This window comes from Petromyzon marinus, chromosome 60 (genome assembly GCF_048934315.1).
Source record: "Petromyzon marinus isolate PM22_M1 ecotype Great Lakes invasive population chromosome 60, UKy_Petmar_22M1.pri1.0, whole genome shotgun sequence".
In the NCBI taxonomy this organism is placed as follows: domain Eukaryota; kingdom Metazoa; phylum Chordata; class Hyperoartia; order Petromyzontiformes; family Petromyzontidae; genus Petromyzon; species Petromyzon marinus.
In genome coordinates, this window is record NC_133726.1 from 148,111 (window position 1) to 161,196 (window position 13,086).

Below are 13,086 nucleotides of genomic sequence, written 5' to 3' on the forward strand. Positions count from 1 at the left end.
CTGATCCAATTTGCCCTCCATCTCCCCTTATGTTCCCAAAGCCCGTTAATCCCCGGGTCACATGATGTCATCCTGCGCGTCCAATCGAATCCTTTTTGTGGCCGTTTTGAGCGCTCTGGCCATGGGGGGGAGGGGGGTCACGTCACCCCCCCCCTTTCCATTGTCTCTGTACCTGCGTTCCCCCCTGCTGATTCACCGACAATTCCCTCGGTTTCTCTCTCTTAAATCCTCCTATATTCCTAGGGGCTTTTCCCTCCCACCCCACTGTTTACACTGCCGCAGGGTGCTCGCCTTGGGGTACCATCCTCCGTGCTGTGTATGCTTCATCGCGGCCGGCCTGTAAAGCTCTATGCCCCCTTTTAGGGGGAGCCGCCATGTAATCCGGTCTGGGGGGCTCAGCCAATCTCCTGGTCCGGGGAAACCGTGGAACGTCCCTGCTAGTGGGGTCCTCGGGTGAAAACCCATCGTACCAGGTGATCCCTCCTCGAGACCCTACGGGGGTGCATGCGAGTGTTTAGTGGGGCATGCGTGCGTTTGTGGTGGGGGGGTGTGCCAGGAGAGGGTAGCGCCGGCCGAGTTGCTCCGCTCCGGTGTCACCACACAACGCTTAATGATACCAAATGTTATTAACAAATATATATTTTCATCATCTTTCTACTCCGTTTAACCTATTGATTCGAGTTGATCAAAATAAATAAGTAATTAACATTCATAGTAATGGAATAAATAACTCACTACAAGGCGTGACTCCATTATATTATTAGAATTCCCGCACATAAATGGCAAAGAATGTAATATAACTAAAAAATAAGTGAACATCTCGGGCCTACAATAGCGATCAGAGATACCCTCCACGTCACAACACCCCAGCTGAATCCCTCTGTTAATGGTATTAAGCATCAGTATTTAGATTAAGCATCAGCATTTTAGATAAATGTTTTATACAATGAAATCAACTTTTATATCAAAGTCTTGTGCTTAGTTTCATTACCACCAACTCAATTAACAGTCAATTAACATTACCGAGTTCCTGTCAGCCGATTGACATTCAAGTAATATCAATTTTAGTTATATATTATTGGAGCTAATGTAGAATGCAGCTTAGGGTCCAGAAGATAGACCAAATAAAAATTTGGGGCTTGCTTCATTCTCTCCTGTGCACATGGGGGCTCGGGATACGATCTCTGATCATCACTGTCTGATCTTATATTATCACTAGCTTTACTACCCAGCTTCGCCCGAGACTTGGATTATTGTCTTGGATTAATACACGGCCTACGCGGAGGGTTGGGGGGGGGGATGTGTGACGTCGGCAAGCACACTGCGTGACGCTGCCGCATGCAGGTGACATCACAGATGTGATGCCACCGCTCACTTGTCGTGCAATATATTACATCCATTATTGCGCCCCCCCCAAAAAAAAGATATATACAGAAGTCTATTTTAGACTTTTAGCATTGTGTACAGTCTGGAAGCTACCCACATGCCAAATTTCACGTTTGTAGCATGACGGGAAGTATGCTAAACGATTTAGGCAACTCGGGAAGGGAATGACGTGAGAGCTGAAAATTGTCGCGTTCCGTTAGGAATTCCAGACAGCATAAGTTGTGCAAATTTCATGACGTCAGAGCTCAGCGTTCGAGAGTTTTTGCTGCTTCACACAAACAGATGAATTTTCTGCTTTATATTTAAGAGCGAGCTGAAAATAGTCGCGTTGACTTAGAAAATTGAGACAGCGATGCCGCGCATTGGTGCGGGATACACGGCCTATGCGGAGGGTTGGAGAGGGGGATGCGTGAAGTCAGCAGGCACACTGCGTAACGCTGCCGCATGCGGGTGACATCACAGATGTGACGTCACTGCTCACTTGTCGTGCAAAATATATCCATGATTGCGCCCTCCCCCCTCTAAAAAAAAATCCAAAAGTCTATTTTTATACTTTTTGCATTGTGTACAGTCTGAAAGCTACCCACATGCAAAATTTCAAGTTTGTTGCATGTCGGGAAGTATGCTAAAAATTTCGAACAGACACACATTCACAAATTTCCCTTTTATATATACTGTATTTTGATTTGCATTACTACCTGGCTTCGCCCGAGACTGGGATTCTTGTCTTGGATTAATACACGGCCTACGCGGAGGGTGGGAGGTATGCGTGACGTCACCAGGCACACTGTGTAACGCTGCCACATGCGGGTGACATCACAGATGTGACGTCACTGTTCACTTGCAGTGCAAAATATATCCATGATTGCGCCCCCCCAAATACAATAGTCTATTTTTAGACTTTTAGCATTGTGTACAGTCTGGAAGCTACCCACATGCCAAATTTCAAGTTTGTAGCATGTCGGGAAGTATGCTAAACGATCTAGGCAACTCGGGAAGGGAATGACGTGAGAGCTGAAAATTGTCGCGTTCCCTTAGGAATTCCAGACAGCATAAGTTGTGCAAATTTCATGACGTCAAAGCTCAGCGTTCGAGAGCTTTTGCTGCTTCACACAAACAGATGAATTTTCTGCTTTATATTTGTAGTGCCGTGAATTCACTCGGACGACAACCGCCTTTCTTCCACCGTCACTTTTATTTCCATCGTTCCGCACACACACACACTATAATTTCACACACACTATATAATTTCTCCTCTCCGCGCTCCGCCAACTCGAACACTCGAATTCCCCTCAGCACCGTCCGCTCATGCTCCTTGTCTTCCCACACAGTCTCTTCTTCACTCCCCCCACACACAGTGGTTCTCTCTCTATCTCCTCACACACAGTGACTCATCTATCTCCTCACACGCAGTGACTTATCTATCTCCGCACACACAGTGACTTGTCTATCTCTTCACACACAGTGACTCGTCTATCTCTTCACACACAGCGACTCGTCTATCTCTAACTCTCCCTGTACCTATCTCTCCCATAACTACCACTCTGCTAACGCTGACTCTCCCTATCGCTATTTACTGTCCTTTGGGTTCGGCTCTCAATCTATTCTTCCCTAACATTTGCCGGCTCTCCTCTTCGCATCTCTCGCTGCTCTCTCCACCTCTCGCCAACAACTCCCCAACAACAACTCAACTCCCCGTCCAAATCACCTAGCGTTTTATCCCCTTTCCAATCAGCCTTAATTAATTGCCACGTGTCTCGCTTGCATTTTTCCGCCAGCTCGCACCTGTCCAATGGTCCAGACTTCGTGACGCCGCCACTTAACGCTAACAGCCTCTCGACCAATCACAGCCCTCGTGCCATGACTCCCTTAATTACTTTGGTTTGTTTACGCTACCCGTGACTTCACCACCTGCTCGACCTTATGTGACCCACACTGTTTGTATGTCTGTATGTACTGTATATGGCCAATTTACCCATGCGTATCTTTTACTCCACTACATCACCCCCCACCCCGTGATGAAAGAACCTAGCCGTCCCCGGCTACGCTATACTCGAATTGGAGTAGTGGAGTGAAGCGGACGGAACGATGATAACATATATACAGAATGCATTCGCAACACATAACCATTTTGTACAACCACCCGACACGCACCACACAACGACACTCACACAACACATTTATACAGAATTCCCAAACCCCCCCAAAGTCAACGTATTGTATTCCTCCTGGAACGGGTTCCCGCTGCCGGCCCATCTCCCCTGTACGGGACACCCTGCAGTAAGGGAGGGCCTCGCTCGTCTCGCCAATGAGGGGCGCTCCTGTGCTCCACCCTGCGCCCATCCCTGTCCCAGTGACACTCCGCTGGTGGGGCTGTCCGTCGTTCACGGTCGGGACGGGCATTGGTCCGGATCTGTGACCGTTCAATCGGCATCCGGTCAGCAACCCTGGCCAAAAGGGGCGATCCTGCAGGCACACGGGGGGCAGATCTCTGGGACACGCGCACTTGTGACCTCCCCACAGGTTCGTCGGACACATCCAATACAGGCCGCTCTCGGATGGGGGATGACGCGTCATATGGTAACACAAATTTCTTCAGTCGCGACGGGTGAACAAACCATGTCCGACGACCGAATTTTATTCGCACACTCTGATCCCTTAAAACCTCCACAATCTCAACGGGCCCCTGCCAGGGGCGGTGAAACTTCGGGGATGTTCCCACCGGCATCATGGGGCAGTGCAACCAGGCTTTATCTCCAACACTCCACGGCTCTCGTGGCTGCTGCCTGCCGTACAATCTTTCGTTAGCGGCTTGTCGTCGTGCCGTATTTTTCAATACAGCCTCCCGGGCTTCCCTCAGACGGTCTAAAGCCACCTGCATCGGAGCAGGCACCGTCGTAGATTTCTCCCGTTTTCGAATTCCCAATTTAACAATAGCTGGCGCTTCTGGTTCCCGTCCATACATTAGAAAAATGGCGAGTACCTCGTTGAGGCATGCAGGGCCAATCTATACGCGGCCAGCGTCGCTGCAACATGCAGGTCCCAATCATCTTGAGCGGTGTTTACTAGGTGACAAAGCATGGACGTCAGCGTCCTATGCAGCCGCTCGACCATCCCGTCAGTCTGCGGGTGGTACGGGGACGTCCGGATCTTTTGGTCCCCAGCGAGTCACACACGTCTTTAATCAATTTCGATGAAAAATGTCTGCCTTGGTCAGTAAGCAATTGTTCTGGGGCCCCCTTATCTAAGACGTATCCTTTCAAGAAAGCCTCAGCGATCGACGTCGCTGACTGGTCTACTTGCGGCCATGCCATCAGCCAACGAGTTAAGTATTCCACCCCGACGAGCAAATATTTGTGCCCTCGGGGGGTGACGGGGAATGGACCCAAAATATCTAGTGCCACAATTTCGTTCACTCTCGAAACTTGAATCGATTGCAATGGGACACGATATGGCCATGCCGGCACTTTCCTCCATGCACATTCCTGGCACGCTTTTACATGCTGTTTCACATCGTTAAACATTCCCGGCCAGTAAAATTCATTCCCCACTGTCAACGCGGTCTTCTTCTCCCCCAAATGCATCAATTTCTCATGTATCTCGTTAATCAGTTTCCCCCGCAACACCCTCGGGACAACAATACAAAATTTTTGTGCTTCCACATCCCAGCGAACAAGCAACCCCTCCCACAACATCAAAAATGGGCGATCCTCCGATCCCCTTGAACGAGAAGCACGCAGCCTCATCCTGGTCAGCGAGGAATCTTCTACCTGCAGTTGCTTCCACTGTTTCAATGACAACCCCAACAATCCAATTTCTGCTCCAGGGATTATCCCTGGCACCCCCGAACCCGCTGCAGCGACCGTTTGCGGAACCTCCTGCAGCGGCGGGCCGCAACGCAGCGAGCCCTCTGCGCACCGACACGTCTCAGCCGGTCGCGGAAACCTCGACAAAGCATCCGCGTTTACATGGCGCATTCCCAAAAATTTTATACATCTCCCCGACGGTAATTCCAAACAACTTTTTTCCACTGAAATCTTAATCGGCATCTTTTGCAAAAAATCCGTGCCCAACAAACACGGTACCACCAAGGCCGTTGAAACCAAAACACTTCCCGCCACAATCACCTCCCCAATTTGAATTGTCGCAACCACGCAGCCAATAATGCCCAAACTACCCCCGTTTTCCGCTACGCATGGCCCTTCCACTGGCCCCAACGATCCAGGCGACGTCGGCAGCGACCGAAAAGTTTGCAACGAAATGAGAGTCGCCGACGCCCCGGTATCTACAATAACCCGTACCATAACACCTTGAATGCATGCTATCACATCCGACGATCCCGGCGCGGCCCCCAACACACGATGTACCAACGCGCCCCACGTATCCCGGCCATGCGTACTGTATTGAATGCATCTCGACTTACCCGGGATCCTTGGTCTTGGGGGAACTGCCCGCTGTAGTTTTTCGGCGCCCATGGAGGACCACCTCTCCGTCTCCAGCAGTCGCGGGCGAGATGACCCCTCCGCCCGCACTCATAGCATGTCCAATGCACGCCGTCTCCATGTACCTCGGGACGACGCCGTCGTTCTCCGGTCGACACTCCGGCCGCCGCTGCCATCGGCGGCGTCTCGTCCACCACCACCGCCACCGTGTTCCCGGCTCCGGCAGGGGTCGTCAGCGATGGCTGCGCCACCGCCGCCGCTGGTTCGTCTCGTATGTCAAGGTTGACTTGTATGTTCCTGGCGATCAGCAACGATGACACGTCGTCGTCATCATCCTTGTCCGGGAGCGACAAGGCGACTTTCAGCTGCTTCGCCAGCTGTAGCATCTTCTCTTGCAGCAGGGAGTCCCAGCCCTCCCCGTCCATCGCCGGGTACGCAACCTGGGCGAGGGCCAGCAAGGCGCTGCGGAATGCCAAGGGGGACTCCGTGGCCTCCCGTTTCCCCTGTTGAAATCGACGTTTGGCGACCGACCGCGGCTCGTAGACTTTCCTCATTGCCGCAATAGCACCGTCCAATGTTTTTCTGACAGCGGCAGGGAGTCCATTAAAAGTCGCCAAGGAGTCATCATCCAATGCCGTCGGCAGTGCTCATAACGCGGCACTCTCCGTCCAATGCAGGGACTCGTAAGCCGCACGGAATCTTCGTATGAACGCCGTCCAATCTCCCACTTTGGCCTCAAATCGTGTAGCCGTCGTGGCGGTTCCGCCGACTGGTCGTCTTCGTCGTCAGAGTCTTCCACCCGCTCCGGCTGAGCGGCAACCTCCCGCGGTAGACCCGGAACGGGTAGTTGAATGCGGTTCTCCATCAAGAAGCTCCGGAACTCCTCTGACAACTTCTCCATCCTGGCCTCCCACTGGGTCATGAGGACTCGCCAATCCTCTGGCGATCCCGGGCCTTCGGCACCACCCGAACCGCTGTCCCTGTCCGGAGTACTGCCGGCCATCTGGCCGGGCTGTACATTGTCGTTGTCGCTGTCGCCGCCCGAGTCCACTGGCACATTTGTTTTCTTTGCCGCTTTTTTTGACATCGTGGCGTGTTCCGTACTTTTTCTGACACCATATGTAGTGCCGTGAATTCACTCGGACGACAACCGCCTTTCTTCCACCGTCACTTTTATTTCCATCGTTCCACACACACACACACTATATAATTTCACACACACACACTATATATCATTACACACACACTATATAATTTCTCCTCTCCGCGCTCCGCCAACTCGAACACTCGAATTCCCCTCAGCACCGTCCGCTCATGCTCCTTGTCTTCCCACACAGTCTCTTCTTCACTCCCCCCACACACAGTGGTTCTCTCTCTATCTCCTCACACACAGTGACTCGTCTATCTCCTCACACGCAGTGACTTATCTATCTCTAATTCTCCCTGTACCTATCTCTCCCGTAACTACCACTCTGCTAACACAAATTTCATGACGTCAGAGCTCAGCGTTCGAGAGTGTTCCTGCTTCACACAAACAGATGAATTTTCTACTTTATATTTAAGAGCGAGCTGAAAATAGTCGTGTTGCCTTAGAAAATCGAGGCAGCTATGCCGCGCATTTGTGCGGGATACACGGCCTATGTGGAGGGTAGGGAGGGGATGCGTGACGTCACCAGGCACACTGTGTAACGCTGCCACATGCGGGTGACATCACAGATGTGACGTCACTGCTCACTTGCCGTGCAAAATATATCCATGATTGCGCCCCCCCCCCCCCCCAAAATACGTCTATTTTTATACTTTTTGCATTGTGTACAGTCTGAAAGCTACCCACATGCCAAATTTCATGTTTTTTGTATTTCGGGAAGTATGCTAAACATTTCGAACAGACACATATATTCACAAATTTCCCTTTTATATATAAAACTCACCTGGATATGCGTAGCAAAATGGCTATCCGTAGGAAAATGGTTTCTCAGGTTCCGATATGCTATATAGTGCACAGTTATTATGCACTAGCCTTTTGCCTGTCCTAGGACGAAAACTGTAATATTTGTAGTGACATAGGACGTTACTACTGTGTCGGCCCATACGAGGGCAAGGGGCCCCAAGGGGGAGCCTGGGGGGTCACGTGGTGGAGGACCCGGACCTTCCCAGAGGTTGGGGAATGGAGGCGTGGCTTCGGCAGAGCCGGCCACGCCGGAGCGGTTATAAGCGGGGTGTGAACGCAGAGTGGGGCTGTTCTACCCTGAAGTGAAGACGCCATCATCGGTCCTCAAGTCCCGGGTCGTCGTCCATGACCAGGCAGCCCGTTGCCTGTCTGAGTCACACTATATAGTGTTTCAGAGTGTTAGTGAGTTGAGCAAGGTGGTCATCACCTTATGTACAGTGTTATATTACTTACCGTTCTAATAAATAGTGCTGCCTCCAAACTGTGTGTGTGTGCACCTAATTCGAACCCACTACATATTAAAGATTTACATTTATGTGTTCTTGTGTGATTGTAATTTTTTTTAGGAATTGTTGCACATGAATACATTTTTCTTAACTTAAAAAAATGAAAATAAGGACTTTGGAAGATTTCTTGGTATACGATATTTTGTGTGAATCTCTTGTCATTGTTCAAAATGTTTCCCTGCAGTTGACTATCCTTGATGAACACTTTGATCCGCTGAGGATTTTTAGATCTAGACAGAGCCACGTACAACTGTCCATCAGAAAATACGGGTTCATTGAGATAAATGCCCACATTTTCAAAAGTCTGACCCTGGCACTTTTTGATCGTCATCGCATATGTAGGGGTATCAGGGGAAGGATTCCCACCAATAGGATGTTTGGTGGGACGGTTACAGGAGAAGGGGGAGGGATAATCGAGGAGATATAAGGAGAGAACTGGCAGGAAGGGGCCTTGGGCGGGAAAGAGATTGAGAGACAGCTGGAGAGAGGTGTGGATGACAGAAGAGGAATAAACACCGAACCCCCTGCAACCCTTGTGTCGGCTCTCCTTTACATCTGGTGGCAGCGGTGAGATTCACAATGGCTACGAAGAAGAATCCCCGCGGAAGGGAGCCAACAGAGGAGGGAGCAGGGGCCGGGGATCCTCCACATCCAGGGCAACAAGGGGGCCCGCTACCAGGAACAGCAGTAGGGGTCGCGGACCCCAGGGATGACCCCATGGAAGACCGCATGGCCCGCGTGGAGAGGGTACTCCAGGAGCTGCTACAGCAGCTCCCTATGGGGGGCCCGCTGGCACCGGGACCCCCACTCCCACACATACCACGGAAAGAGGACCCACGGGACCTGGAGGCTGACCAGCCAGCCGGGCGGGAGCCGCAATCAGCCTCGTCACGCCAGCCGCCGCCACTCCCGCCAAAACCGCCAGGGCTAAACACCCAACATGGGGAGCAGGTGGCAGGACGGCTGCGCCGGCTTGGGGCCGTCCAGAAATTCGTGGCCGAAGGAGGGGATTGGGAGGCGTTTGTCCGCCGATTCGAGGCTGCCTTCCATGCCCTCGAGTGGTCAGAAAAGGAGGCAATACGAGCGTTGTCATCCGTTCTGGACGACGATGCGCTCGCCTCTTACAACTCCCTTCTCTCACGCAGCAAGACAACGCTACAGGCGGCCTACGAGGCGTTGGTAGAAATCTACTGCCCATCTGAGGGTGCCTTTAGACGATTCTAGGACCGTCAGCGGGGGGCTCGAGAGTCCCCTTTAGCCTACAGGGGTGCACTGCTCGTCTTGGCGAGGAGGGCTTTCCCTTGCCTGGATGAAGAAGCGCTCGAGAACCTCGTGGTCGAGCACCTCATCGCCTACGCTTGCCGAGCCGGCGTTGTGATGCCGGTGGTGACGCCGAAGGAATGCACATCGCTGTGGGCCGCCCGGATCCTACAAGCCCATGAACAGGTCATGGGCCGGGCGCTACCCGTGGGCCAGGTGGCTGGCGCGGCGGGGGGGAGCAGCCGGCCCGTTACCGCGGCACTACTGAGACCAGCGCTGCCAACCGCTGAACCTGCACCGTCGCCGCAGGCTGCCGATGTGGCAGCTGGGAGCGGACCTCCAGCGTCTGAGCCGGAGCCATCACTGCGGGAGGTCTACGCGGTGATCCAGGGGCTGGCAGAGCAGAGAGACCAGGGGTGCGACGCCGCCGCGCCGCTGGCAGCCGCCTCTACAGTACCACGCCAAGCCACACCGACGGAACGCCGCGTGGGTCTGCCACCATTGTGGTCGAGAGGGCCACGTGGAAAGGGAGTGCCACACGAAGCCAAAGGCAGCCAACGCCACCTGGAACCCGCCTGGGCCGAACCCCGACAGCCACCAGGCGAGTGACGCCGGCCCGGAAATACACACGCCCGACGCCGCGACCTCACCGGGGGCTTCCTCAGGGTGGGCGCCGTCGGTGTCGGGCCCAGGGCTCACGCTGGGTCCGGGGCTCGCGCCGGGGCCGGGGCTCGCGCCGGGACTTGCGCCAGGGCCGGGGACCGCGCTGGGACTCACGCCGGGGCCTGCGACCGAGTCGCGACCAGAATTGGCGTTGCGGACGGACGTGGCGTCGCAGACGGACGTGATGTTAGGCCGGACGTGACGTTGGGGCCGGACGTGGCGTTGGGCAGGGCGTGACGTCGCGGCCGGAAGTGGCGTCGCGGCCGGGGGTGACGTCACTATATACTGGCGACAACGGGGAGTCACCAGGGGCAACGGCGCCGGGGCTTAGACATCACACATTTTTGCCGGTGCGCCGTGGAGCAGTTTCACGCACCGCCTCACCCTCGCAATGCAGCGGACAGAGACAGCACCAGGGGGGCCACACCATAAAGGGGGCCCACGCCCCCACGACAAGGGAAGGGGAGGGGAGAAGGGGTGGGCTTACGGGAAAGGGAGGGCTGCCCCACACCACCAGGGGGGCCCATCCTACGTCACAAAGGGGGGAAATTCGCACCACATGAGGAGCCAAGCCCACACCCCAGGAAGGAGCCCACACCACATATCAAGGGCGCATTCACCCTGCTGCAACACACTCAAAAGGGGGGGAACCTCATCTTCAGCCCATCCACATCCATTCCCCGTCATCTCACCATGCACCGCAGGATAGTAAGCCGCCGCCTGGTCAGTGACCAGACTCAGCCACACAATGGAGGAAGCTGGCAAGGTGGGTGTTAGCGGCCACGTCAGGAACCTTGGTCCTGGTCGGTGAAATCGCGGGAGTATCGGCACGCATCTTGGTTGATACGGGGGCATCAGCCACGATGATCTCGAGCATCATGCACGAGATGCTGCTGGATAAAAACCGGCCTTTAGTTGCCATCAAGACGACGTTCATTGCAGCAAATTGAGGCAGCATGGGCTTCCTGGGCCAGGTTGAAGCCCCGATACAGATTGGGCAGCTTTCAGTAGCATGACCCATCCTTGTCTCAGCAACGTTGCCCGTACCCTGCCTGTTGGGGACGGACTTTCTGCGGATGCCAATGAAAATCGATCTGGCCAATGGGCGGGTGGAAGTCCAGGGAACTCATCTCCATTTCCTAAAGGCAGAGGGGGCCTGCCGGGGGGTACCCTACGTGCAGGCTCTGGTCAGTGAGTCTGTCTCCATTCCCCCGGCAGCCCAGATGCTGATTCTGCTGCGATATCGGTTTTCCCTCGTGACTACTCGGCCGGATTCACCCATTCTGGTGTCTGCGGCGTCAGCCGCCACGGATCACCACGCACTGGTGGGGGCCGAAACCATTGTCCAGAGGAACCAGCATCTGTTCATTCAGGTGCTGAACACCTCAAACAGAGCAGCGACGGTGCAGGCGGGAACGGTTCTGGCCCACATTAGTCCCTTGTCACTAGGAGCCCCCGGGATGGAGCCCGAGCTTGTAGGGAGCATCAGCCAGTCCGAGGACAGGGGGGCCGACTCGTGGATGGACCAGCTGGCGGGGCCTGAGCCGGGATTGCCACCCGACCAGAAACACCAGCTGCACTCGTTATTGCATGAATTCTCGGACATGTTCAGCTGGGGACCGTTTGACATAGGACGCACAAATCTGTCGCAGCACCGCATAAACACGGGAGACGCAGCACCCCTGCGCAAAAACACATATAGAATGAGCCCAATGGAAAAGGGCACATTCAACAAGCAGTGCAGGAGATGCTGCGGGCCAACAATTTCTCCATCCTCGAGCCCCTGGGGGGCACCGGTGGTCCTTGTCAAGAAGTCAGACGGGTCACTGAGATTCTGCGTGGCCTTCCGACGCCTCAATGCCGTCACGCTTGCCGACGCATATCCCCTACCACATATCGACGACTCACTGGATGCACTGGCAGGAGCAACATTTTTCAGTACGCTGGATTTATTGTCCGGATTCTGGCAGGTCCCACTATACACGGACTCCCAGCTCTTTTACAGTGTTCCAGACACCACAGGGCCTGTTCGAATTCAACTGCCTGCCTATGGGCCTCCAAACTGCACCGGCGACGTTCCAACGCTTAATGGAGTTGGCTTTAGCAGGCCTCCAATGGGAAACGTGCCTCATCTACCTGGATGACGTCATTGTCTTCAGCCGATTATTCGAGGAACACATCAACTGATTACGTCAGGTATTCCAGCAGTTCCGGAATATGAACTTGAAGCTCAAGCCATCGAAGTGCCACCTTATGCAGTTGTCGGTATGCTACTTGGGCCACGTCGTCAGTGAGTCTGGAGTGGCTACAGATCCGAAAAAGACGGCCTGCGTGAGGGCCTGGGCTGTTCCCACGACGGTTCCAGAGGTTCGCAGGTTTGTGGGGTTCGTGTCCTACTACCGCTGGGTTGTACCCAACTTCGCAACCATTGCGAAGCCCTTACACATGTTGACGGCGAAGAACCAGAGGTTTAATTGGGGCCCTCTGGAAGAGGAGGCATTCCAGCAGCTGCGTTCGCGTCTGACAGATGCACCACCATTGGCCTTTCCGGATTTTGGCCTCCTCTTTATCCTGGACACGGACGCCAGCGATGTAGGCATCGCCAGTGTCTTGTCGCAAGTCCAGCAGGGTTGGGAGGTGGTTATCGCCTACGGTAGTCGCGTGCTTTCATCAGCGGAGCAGCGCTACTGCGTCACACGTAGGGAACTCCTGGCAGTCGTTCACTTCGTGCAGCAATTTCGACCTTACCTGTATGGTCGCAAATTTACGGTCCACACTGACCACGCGGCCTTGCAGTATTCGCTCCGCATCGACCAGCCTTCGGGCCAACTGGCCAGGTGGATAGAGCGCCTGCAGGAGTACAGGTACCAAGTGGTGC